Source organism: Pipistrellus hanaki (genome assembly GCF_964339955.1).
Source record: "Pipistrellus hanaki genome assembly, chromosome: 3".
Lineage (NCBI taxonomy): Eukaryota > Metazoa > Chordata > Mammalia > Chiroptera > Vespertilionidae > Pipistrellus > Pipistrellus hanaki.
In genome coordinates this window covers 174,718,395-174,730,878 of record NC_140505.1, presented here as the reverse complement: position 1 = coordinate 174,730,878, position 12,484 = coordinate 174,718,395, and the positions used below count along the sequence as shown (strand labels likewise).

At 42.1% G+C, this 12,484-nt stretch overlaps 1 protein-coding gene across 21 annotated transcripts in view; it reads left to right on the top strand.

Moving 5' to 3' along the window:
• ANKS1B (ankyrin repeat and sterile alpha motif domain containing 1B) overlaps positions 1–12,484 on the top strand; it is a 774,190-nt gene that overhangs the window by 675,650 nt on the left and 86,056 nt on the right. The window lies entirely within an intron of this gene.

Below are 12,484 nucleotides of genomic sequence, written 5' to 3'. Positions count from 1 at the left end.
CACATTGCACGAAAGATCACTTATTTTCCCTGTTGTCACCAAGTGAAAACATTGACTCAGTACCCAAGTTATACTTTTCTGATGAAATTCTTAATCTAACGAGTCTTCTCTGTTTGTTGTCATTCTGAGCTTTACTTCTGATTCATTATTAATCACAGCTCATGTGTTCAATCATTATCAACTGTTCCTAATGGCTTATTTGTAGCTCTTGGGTTTCCTTTAATCTCCCCACAGTGAATTACAGTAGAACTCAATTTATTTGTTGGCATTATTAAATGCTTGATTAATGCCCAGGTTTTAAATGGTTAGTCTTTTCTTTATTTTTATAAAGAACTGAAAAGGGCAGAATTTGCTGCTCTTGGCAGAAACCAGGGAGAATTTTCAAAACATTTCTCTTTGAAGGCTTGTGCTCAGATACCCTCACACATGTGACTGTTCTGTTGAAGTCCTTTTGAGTAGCTTGCGCTCCTCAATCTATCTGTTCTTCCTTGCAGAGTTAGACATGCTGGTGTGAGACCCAAAAGCTCTTCTAGAACCCAGCAACCAAATTAGTTCAAGGCCATGAAGATGTCTTGGCAAAATGTATCACAACAAACTAGACACAACATTCTTTAGCAAATAGAAAGTCCATGAAAAATCAGCATTTTGCTCACTTGCCTGAGACCCCCGGAAGAGACAATAACCGTAAGAGCAGCCGGAAGTCTACTTAATATAATTGGATAATCTATGCTTCTCTCTTCCCACGAGAAGCAGATGGCTCTCAAGACTCTCTTCCTCAAGGGGAATTGGGACAAGTGTTCAGGTTGTGTTTGTTAGAGCTATCAGAGAGCCTGGGTCGGGCATCACAATTCCCAGCATTGCAGGAGAAATGTCCCAGCCCTGCCCCCTGGCTCCTACTGCCCATGAGGGAGGGTCAGATTCTCTAAAAAGCTGTAAGATGTAGAGTCTAACCCCAGTTCTTCCTGCCTCTCTTCTACTCTGAACTTTGTTTTTTCCATTGATTCAAGAGCTTTCTTTTTCAGGATCTTCTCAGTAAAATACTCACTCATCACCCTATTTGTTGATGGGGAGCACTATAGTATAGTAGGTCCCAAACTGTGGCCTGAAGACCCCAGGAATGGAGGGTCGGAGCACAGGGAGAAAGTGGAGAAGCCACTGAATTCCTGAAACTGCCCAATTCTGTCTTTGCTACAAAACGTTGTCAGGAACCTGAATACAACTGAAGTATAACTACGGGCACATAGGTGAGCTATATTTTTAACAGTAAGAAGGGAACACAGAGCCCCCCAAATTAGGATGCACCATAATGTAGTATACAAGATGTAGCTACCGTCTTTTTTCTTAAGCAATTCATAAACATACTTTTCCTTGTGAACACTCTTAATATATGAACCATTTATTTCACTTCCTCTGCTTTGAAACTATGTATAACGTCCTTATATATGTTTCTTCAACTTATTTCAAATATCTGACGTGAGAAGCCATACTTTCATTCATTTCGTGTTTACTGGTCCCCATAAATAGCTTTTTATTTTATGTTTCTTAAGCTTCTACCCTAGCCAATTTCATTCATTCATTCATTCATTCATTCAATCAACAGCATTGCCTCTCACCACACCAAAACCATGAATGTAACTTAGCATTTATAGCCAGAGAGTGGGAGGAAACTTTTGGAGGTAATGGATATGTTCATGACATAGAGTATGATGATGGTTTCATAGGTATATACTCATCAAGTTATATACATTAAATATGAAAAGCATTTTAATATGTCAGTTAAACCTCAATAAAGTAGAACAAAAGGGGGGGAAAATACCACTGTCTCTCCATCTCTAAACTTACCCAAGTAGCACCCAGACACACCTGCTCAAAGAAACATGTGTCCCTCCATCTCTCCAAAGCTAAGCATTCTATCTGTGTTCCAGGTCCATCCCACACTCCTTCTCCAAATTCCCTCAGTCTTTTCTTCTTCTGCCTCAAGGATCCAGGCAATGTCAACCCAACACTCTACTGCTGCCGTCACTGTGCTGCTGCGGTAGCAGAATATCTGTTACTCTCTGTGTACTGCTCACACTGGACCCCATTCCTAACTCATGTATATCCCCCTTCGCTGTGAACATCCTGTTGCTCCTCCAAAACCTTGCCTAAAATATCCCCATCTTCTTAGAAATGCCCTTGGTGCTCTCAGATCCTCCCATAACATGATCTTCATATAGGAACAATCACAGGCTGGCAGGGTAGTTTCTCATGTCTATTCAAGCTTCTCCTAGTTAGATGGAGAACTCATTGCATGATGGGTTATGTCTTAGGAATCAGTGTCTCTCTATTGCATGGCTTTCTCGCATGGTTGATATTTTATTCAATGTTTGTGGAATAATTTGTCTTCCCTCTTACCAGTTAGTACTTAATAAAAGTAAACACATATCATATCATGGTATTTATGTTCTCAAATAGAAACTTTCTTCTGTCCTCTTTTTAAAATCCTCACCTGAGGATATGTTTTCCATTGATTTTTAGAGAGAGTGGAAGGAAGGGAGGGAGGGGAAGAGAGAAAAACATCGATGTGAAAGAGAGACATCAATCATCTGCCTCTCCCATGTGTCCCAACCAGGGTCAGGAATTGAACTTGCAAACCAGGTATGTGCCCTTGACTGGGAATCAAACCCACAATCCCTTGGTACATAGGTCAGCACTCTACTGAGAAACATAGGACAGGCCCTGGGGCTGTCCTTTTTTTAAGTCTCACCTGAAGATATCTTTATTGATTTTAGAGAAGAATGGAAGGAGAGAGGAAAAGTGGGGGGGGGGGGGAAGAAAGAAAAACATTGATTGATCGGTTGCCTCTCTTACACACTCCAACCAGGGATTGAACCCACAACCTAGGTATCTGCTCTGACTGAAAATTGAACCTGCAGCCTTTTGGTGTGTGGGTCTATGCTCCAACCAACTGAACCATCCAGCCAGAGCTTGGCTTTTCCTCTTTTGTCCCTAGCTAGTTGCAACTGTCTATCCTCAGAGGCCCTCAGAGATTATTCAGGATCTGCCTGTGGCCACACTCCCCTTTACTCGACCCTATCTAACCTCTAGAAGGAAGAGGCAATCGATAGCACTGACGAGTGTCCTCATTATAATATTAAAAAATAATGCATAAGAGAAAGGCAATATTTATTAATTCAGCACCAAACACATGCACACATGCATACACACATACACACACACACACACACACACACACACACACACACACACAAAGTATTAGCATCAATTTATGTACATACTAGAGACCTGGTGCACAAATTTGTGCACAGGTGGGGTCCCTCAGCCTGGCCAGTGATCAAGGCTAATCAAGGGACCAGCCTTCTGGGGAGGAGGGATGACAGGAGGTTGGCTGGTCAACCCCAACACCCATCAGGTGATCAGCGTCCCTGACAACCAGGAGGAGGGGCTGTGGGAGATTGGCCCCAGCAGGAAGCTAACCAACAGCCTATTCCACAAGAAATTGAGCTCCCTCCTCCCTCCTGTCTGGTCCAGGATGCAGGTGAACCAGATTGGGAGCTATCAGGGCCCCAGCAGCAAGGTCTATGTCAGTGTGTATCATAGCTACCAGCAGTCGTTTGGTCATTCCAATCATTTGGTCTTAATGGGTGCTTAGGCTTTTATATATATATAGATAATCGACACATGAAATGCTTTCAGGAATCTGTGCAAGAGGTACAAAGATTAAATCTAGGAAAGGTGAGATCAGCCTATAAATATTAGAGGCAGAAATCCAATCCAGGTCTGCTTTACACTTCCTGGCACTCGTAGAGCCTCAGAGATAGGGAGAATTGATTAACATTAATGACTGTGGTAGATTATTTACGGCTGCACTGTATGCATCATAAAAATATAAATTATTTACTAAACCATGATATATCAGGCTCAGGTATGTTCTTAAGTGCTGATATCTGCATCTCACAGGACCTCTTTCATTGAGGAATGACATAGTTACAACTTTTATTTGAAACAGAGGACTCTCCAAGATTCAGACAAGGAAATAAAGGTCCAGAGAAGAACAGACCCTTCCTGAAAGTCAGCATAGAGTCCCAGAGCATCACCCCATCCAGGACTCCACAGTATCGGTCTGCCTGCCCGGGCTTTTGAGAAACACTGTGCACCTCAGGGAGCAAAGTTGTCATTCCCCATACGTAAGGATCCCAGACCACAGGCTAACGTGGAAGGTTGCAAAGATCATGTGACAATGCCAGATGCAAAGAGGGGAAGGGAAGGGCAGCCAAGGCATTTTCAGTTGAGAAATATTTGAAGACCTGGTTCTTTTACAAATCACTGGCCAAGAGCCAGTTGTGAATTCTGCATCCCCCTTTCTCAAACTTTTCACACTGATTATACATTTGTACAGGCAGTCCCAGCTCTTATGCCAATGCAATCCAAGAAATTACATAAGGATAGAATTATATTTTAAAGACTCTGTTAGCCTCCACTTATTTTCTTCATTTAGTCATACGATCCTTACTGGGCACCTGCCGTCCGCCATGTACTCCATATAGTCTGGGTGAAGACCAGAAGTGATCATTTTCAACATCAGAAAATTAAATGTGCTTCTATTTTCAAAAATCGGTGAATAAGCAGCAATAAATGTCGTGCGGGGATATTTAAGGCACCAGAGCCCTTCAGGATGAGCAGGTCAGCAAAATGCACCATCAGACGAACAGGTTTGGGTACTATAAATATGGCTACTGCATATTTCATATCACTCGACAACTCTAGCTTGGATGTGGAATTCACATACCTTAAGAAATGTCAGAGAAGATATTTACTAATATATATATATATATATATATATATATATATATATATATATATATTGCAAGGAGAGAGTTTATAAGGATATAGTTTCTAAAAAGGAAAAGAACTGTTGAGAAGTGTTACAATCATTCAGTGGGGAATAGATTAAATCCTCAGTGACTGCCCTCTTAATTAACAATGAGGAAGGAAAATTGTCATTCCCCTGGTTATGTTTCCCAGTGGGAAAAGCATCCCATCTCTTGGAAGCCACCATGTTTGCAGTGCATATATCCCTGGTGTCTAGCCTTGGCCGGGTGGTTCAGTTGCTTGGAGCATCATCCCATACACCACAGGGTGGCAAGGTCCCAACAGGGCACATACCTAGACTGCAGTTCAATCCCCAGTCAGGGTGTGTACAGGAGGCAGTGGATCAATATTTCTCTCTCCCTCCCTCCCTCTCTCTCTCTCTCTCTCTCTCTCTCTCTCTCTCTCTCCCCTCTCTCTCTTCCTCTCTTTTTCTCTCTCTTCCTCCCTTCTTCCTTCCCCCCATCTCTTCCTGTCTTTCTTAAAATTAATAAAAGCATATATTCAGAATATATATATATATATATATATATATATATATATATATATATATATATATATTCCTGCTATCTAAAAGGTATGTAAGAAATATGTAAGATGCCTGGCTGGTGTGGCTCGGTGGTTGAGCATCAACTTATGAACCAGGAGGTTGCAGTTCAATTCCCAGTCAGAGCACATGCCCGGCTTTCTGGCTTGTTCCAGCTTGTGGGGAGTGCAGGAGGCAGCTGATCAATAAGTCTCTCTCATCACTGATGTTTCTATCTCTCTCCCTTCCTTTCTGAAATCAATAAAAAAAAAAAAATACTTTAGTGTAAGAATGACACTGCAATAAGCAGAACTATATCCTAAGCAGTTATCTGGCTTTGGCTCCAGGGTAAAAGAAGTGCAAGTGTTGAAACCTAACAGACTTAGTTGCTTGCATAACCTCCCTGAACCTGTTTCCTCATTTGTAACATAGGAGGTACTATCACTTTCAGTACAGGTTGTAAGGAGCTGATGTGGTAAATTATGCATAAAGACTCGCCTGTCAACTAGTCCTGTGTGGCTTTCCAGCCCTCTCACTGCATATCATCTGCTCATTTCGGGTCTTAACCGTTTGTTTCGGTGGTGGAAATGCAGGAGAACAAATGCTGTTCCAGAACCTCCCGAGCTGTAAAATGTGTCAGTTGTTTCCTGCGGTACCATTTCCTGGAGTAGTCTCTGTTCCCACCCCTGGCACATTCCTGACTTCCCGGGCGGTCTCACCGCCCACTGACTGGTTCAGACGCTTCCCCGGACTACCGTGAACAACAGCGAGCCCTTCTGTCTGCACAGTTATTTTTATAAACCATACATACTGAAGTAGGAGAGCAAGAACACTACTCCAAGGTTGAGGAATAGTGATGTGCAGGTGCTCCTCCTTGTGGGGGCCAGTCATGTCATTTGCTTGGCCTGTCTTGCTGATGAGACCCAAGAGATGTGGCCCCAGTTCACACATGAGCCAGTCCACTGTTCCATTTCCGGTCCCAGATCATAACTAAGCCCAACTATGGGACAAGCTCCCCCAGGGGCTGAGTGGCCCTCTGCTTTGCTAACACTTGTCTCACCATCTCGGGGTATCATTTGTTCATTAAAACAAATAGATTCCAATATCCTACAGCTTGCCAGGCCCAGGCTTAGGTGCTGGGCTGAACCACCTAGACATGCTCCCTGCCCTCAAGGTGGCCTACATCCTAGTCTGAGAGGGAGGCAGCAGATGAGCAAATAAGCAGATGTGTGATCAGAAATTCTAAACAGAACCCTGTGAGAAATAAACAGAGGGCAGTGAGGGTCACGGGAAGGACTTATGGCACACAGTGATGCCATTGAAAGCCAGGCGCTAGGGCTACCACAAAAGGTGGTACAGCCTCTGCTCAGTCTGCTCACAGGGTGATGGGACCAAGAGACAGATCAGCACCCTCTGCAAGGCCCCCCGTGATGTTCACAGGCTTTGCCCAGCTCCAGGAGGAAGCACATCCCACTCGGTGGCTGCTGCTCCCCACCAGTGCCCACCCCGCCCAGTCCCAGAGGGAATTTCACAGACACGCGTGGTATGAGTTTGGGCTTATTCAGAGCCAAGCCTCCTTGGAAACCATCGAGTAATAAACCCTCTCACTGTGGAAGGCAGCATTCATTCTTTTCCCACACCTCCAACTCAGATGTTCATGCTTCAGGAAAACTGACTCATAAAGGCAGCAAAACAACTCAACCCGTTCTCTGAACCATGGTTGGAAAAGGTGCCTCCGCCATCACACGACCCCAGTACCCTACCCGGCTCCCATCACCTTCTGCGCTTCTCTGGAACTCCTTAACAAGAATACGAGCACTTTCCTCGTTTTCTATGTCACCTTGTTCTTATAGGACGATTTCTGTTTTTTCAAACAATTTTCACATCTTTGCTGTTTCCTTATTCTGTGAACAGGCAAGACACGTTTGGCCTATTAATGAAGCAAAAGACGTTGACAGAAGTTACATTTTTGGTTTCTTTGCAAAGTATCTCCCTTCTCCAGCCACAAACTTTCTTTTTTAAACAAAGTATTTTTTTAAATTTTTATTGTTGAGTGTATTACAGATGCCTCCCCCTACCCCACCCCCTTTTTTCCCCCTTGCCTCCCACCACTGGTTCCTGCCCCGTCCCAGGCCTTTGCCACACTACAGTCCTTGTCCATAGGTAATGCACACATTCGTATAAGTTCTTTAGTTAATCTCTTTCATCTCCCCTCCCTGACCCCTCCCTCTGAGACTCATCAGTCTGTTAGTCTGTTCCATGCAGCCACAAGCTTTCTGAATTTGGAATATACCTCATTCCAGATGTTCCTTTTAACAGGAGAGGCCTTATGGTTGAGTGGCAAAAGCAGAGGCTTTGTGGCAGGAAGGTGTGTGTGTGTGTGTGTGTGTGTGTGTTGTTAATCTGGGCTCTGCCATCTAATGAATATGTTATCTTAAGCCTTTGGCTCCCCACCTGTAAACAAGGATCACAAGACTAAATTCGGAGACAGTGAGAGGGGATTAAATGGGGTGACTGGGAAAGCACCCAGCTCAGCGCCTGTGTGAGGAGCCTCGCACCCACCACATACACCCCCACCCCCACCCCCAATCCCCGGCTCTGGCCTTTTTTCTCAACACCCAGGAGAGGATGAGCCTGGTAGTCGCATGGAAAGTAGTCATCACAGAGTCTTGTCAAACACACACACACACACACACACACACACACACCATCCCAAACCTGTCCCTCCCTCCATTCTGCAATGCCATTCTCCCAAGCCCAATTTTTCCTGGAGTCATCCTTAAATATCCCCTTCCCCTTGACCACCGACACACCGTACTCGCCATCCCTGCCCTTTCTGCCACCTGGATGTTTCTCAGATCTGCTCCTTCCTCTCCTTGCCATTCACTTATTTATCCAATCTATGTACCTACTATGTGCAGCCACTACACTGGACTCTGGCAGGACAGTAGTAAACAAGACTTCATTCCTGGCTGTCATCCTCACTCACTTGAATTATTTTAATTCACTGATCTGTGGATAGAACCTCCTGACTCCAATTCATTCTCAAGAGTGACATCAAAATTATTGTGATAAGCAATCCTGACCTCTGATCTCATCAGCTCATTTCCCTGCCTCACAACTTGGGAGGTTTCCCAAAGATCTTCATGTAATTAAAACAAGCCACATTTTCTGAGTATGCAATGCCAAGTATTGTTGGGAGCACTTCACACGTGGTATCTAATTTAGTTAAGTTGGGATCAAATTCCTTCAGAATGCCCTTAAATCTGGCCATAATCCACTTTCACAGCCTCCAGTCCTGCCATTCACACATAGAGTTCTTACTTCCCAACACTAAATAGGAACATGAATAAAAATTTTAAACCATAAACAACAGCACAGGTCACGTTCTCATGTTCTTGCCACCTCTGTCTGTGCTTTTGACATGATATTTCCTCTGCCTGGAGTTCCCTTCCCTTAGTTCTGTACTTGGAAAACTCCTACTCATTCCTCAAAGCCTGCCTCCTACCCATGGGGCATCTGCAGGTCCTTTCACCTGCACTTTCATTGCATTGAATGTACTCCCTTGGAGTAGCTGTCAGTGCCTAGTACTAGTAATTCCACATCTTCTTGAAGCTCTTTACGAGAGCAATTATATCCCGTTCATTTCTGTCTGCCCCTAACAACCTAGCATTACCAACCTGGAGGCATATTTGCTGATGAATAACTGGGTACTCAGGCCGCATTTCTGGGGGTCTCCCACCAAGGAGCCACTTTCAAAACAGAAAGTTCCAACGGGGATCTAGAACTCAGGGCTGAAACAATTTTGTGAAGGACAGTGACCAGGTCTTATAAGCTTTCTTCCTAGTAATTTGCACTTTAAATAACAGGAGTAATGGAACTCCATACTCGATTAAAGCATGTACCCTTGTTCAGTGTCAGTTTAGATCTTGGAGGGCCTGGGTGCTGTGCAGATTTTCAAAGTATTGGCAGGAATCGGAGAGAGTCTTTTTTCCCCCTTTAATGTTGTCTCCATTACCTACATGATGTGGAAAATAGCCTCTTAAGGAAGCATTTAGCTTAGATTTTAATCAAAGACCAACTGAACACTTGGAAAAGGAGTATTTGCTCAAGGAAGACCAGGTACTTACAATTTCTGATATTTTACACCCAGATTATCCATCTGCCCCAAAGTCCCCGGCTGTGGGGAATCATAATAGATCAGATAATAGATCTGATAATAGATCAGAAAGTTTAGCAACCAGAAGCCCTTCCACTCCCTGAGAGGCAATTCAGCAGCGACCTAAGCAACAAAACATGCTTAATGCTGAGTTTCGGAAAACTGTTTGTTTGTGTTTTATTTAACCGAGATAGGACTCTAAATAGTAAGTCTGTCATGAGGGCGTCTGTCTGTCTCATTTGGAAGCCAAGTGAATTTTCTGCATGCATGATGATTTTAATCATCAAGTAAACTGAACTAATCAGACAAAGCCCATTTGTTCTGTTGTTTGAATGATCCATTCAAATCCTCCAGCTTCCATAATAAATTGCTTGGTGGACAATTCAAATTATCTGGGGATATACATCTATTAGACCTTGCATACAGACAACACATTAGCCACCAGGCCATTCCAAGGAATAAATTCAAAGTTTAAACACTCTTGAGTATATGCCCTTTTATATTATAATAAGATGAATGGTTTATAAAACCTTTCTCCCAGCAAAGCCCCTCATAAATGAGTGCAGTATTGCTATTTTGAAATTAAAATCATCTTTTTTAACATCATGACTAGAGACTTTGCAAATAGCCATGTAAAGATTATAAAATAGGAGGAAATGTTTGAAAAGGTGCATATTATTAAATTCCTGGCTAGATACAATTTTTTTTCTCTCAAAGTCATGATTTACTCAGTTTTAAATGGGAGATGTTTATAATATTACCAACAGTTAAATATATATTTAATAAATATGTAAATGACTCCGTTTTTGGTTTGCCCTAATGCCACCTATTTTTATGAAACAAAAAATAAGCCGTGCTTATATAAGATCCACGTGCTTCATAAAACCACCGTGTTAATAGCACCTGTTTTTTAAATGTTGCATTTGGCAAGGTAGCATCTCTTTTCTCCCTGGCTCCTTAATTAGCATCTCTCAGGTGCAACATTTCTCTAAGGGACCCTGTAGTTAAGAAGCTAAGGATTCTGCGATGATTTTTACCTCTGCTCATGGTTTTTCCGCAGGGAGCCTTCAACACATTCTTTCAATGTTCAGGAGATATAAATATCATTTTCCATGAAGCTTGATGAAAGAGGAGATTAAACCTAAATAAAAACAAGAACTGTTGAGGAAAGGGAAGCACCACTGTCCTCTCAAAAAATTGAAATATGAGATTTCAACATTTGAGGCCTGAAATAATATCAGTAAATTCCCTAAAGGGTTGAGATTAAAACACTTCTAATTGGCAAACAATCATTTTTTTTCATTAATAGGAAGTAAGCTTTGGTATTTCAATTCTTCATCTTTTTTTTACTTCTTTATAAATTACTTGAATCCCACAAAGATGAAACCAGAAATTTCAGGAGGATTTCGTTGAAGCATGTGTGAAAAAAAAAAAACTTGATGTAATCAGTAGTATGATATTAACACTGTGGCATTTTCATCATTAATTATGCATTTCAGGGATATCAAGTGCCTGCTACATGAATAACATTATATTAATTAATGACATGCCCCATATTATCAGCATTCTAGGGCTATAGATATATAGATATATAGATATATAGATATATAGATATATATAGATAGATATATATAGATATATAGATATATAGATATATAGATATATAGATATATAGATATATAGATATATAGATATATAGATATATAGATATATAGATATATAGATATATAGATATATAGATATATAGATATATAGATATATAGATATATGGCTAAGCAACTGTATGAATGGTAACTATGAAGTGCAATGACCACCAGGGGGCAGACACTCAACACAGGAGCTGCCCCCTGGTGGTCAGTGTGCTCCCACCGTGGGAGCACCACTCTGCTGACTGGGATGAACAGCGCTCCCACAGCAGACAGATCCCCACAGACTATGCCCCCCCCCACCATTGCACGAATCCCGTGCACCAGGCCTCTACTATAAGAATAAATTAAAAAAAAAAAAAAAAAAAAGAATTACCAAATTTTCATCATGTGTTTCTCTGAATAATTTCTCACTGTACAAATGACATTACATATATAGGTAATGAGTTTGGAGACAATTTCATATTAAGTCCCATTGTCTACCAAATAGTAAAACATTGTCTATTGCTTGGTTTTCATTGGAGCCCGGTAGATCCTATTCAGTTACATTGGCAAGTAGGGAAAATTACTTTTCTGTGTGGTGGCTCAGCATCTACTTTGAAAGGATTGACCATCACTTTGCTTTCTTGTTGTTTTGTTTTGAGCCCATAAATTTGATCAACAAGCTTGCAAACCTCACACAAAATAAATGTCTTTCATGCTTTCATACAGTGTGCTGAGTAGATTTTGTTATTGTTAGAGCATGACTAACTTGGTACTGTCATTCATAAGGTCCTTGCGCTTAATTTTTGAAGATTTCTTTGTTTTGGTCTGCTTGGGGGTAGTTTTGAGCCACTTCTAACATACTAGGAATAGAAAGAGATAAGGCTCGTTTTTCACATGTTTACACGAAGACTTTGGTCCGTAGAAGGAAACATGTGAACACTTGGCTTTGGCACAGTGTGGTAGGTGGTGGGGACTGATGACAAGGGTGCAGGTAGAAGTTTCATCTTTCACAAGTATAATTATTGAACTTGGTCTTGACTTACTGAAAAATGAGTAGGGTTCTCTGGATAGTGAAGAGATGAAGGGCTTTCCAAAAAGAAGACAAAGCTCATGTACCTTAAAAACCTGAAGGGAGTGTCCCACTTTACCTCCGGCCCCTGAAGAATCCTCCATCACTGGAAACATCACTTCTCTCCATATCTGTATGAGACAGGTTGCAGCAGATTCTCTCAGGTCGTCCACAGGGCAACCTGGTCACTCACAGGCCATCCCTGTCCATGCCAGGGTGTGGGGAGGGCA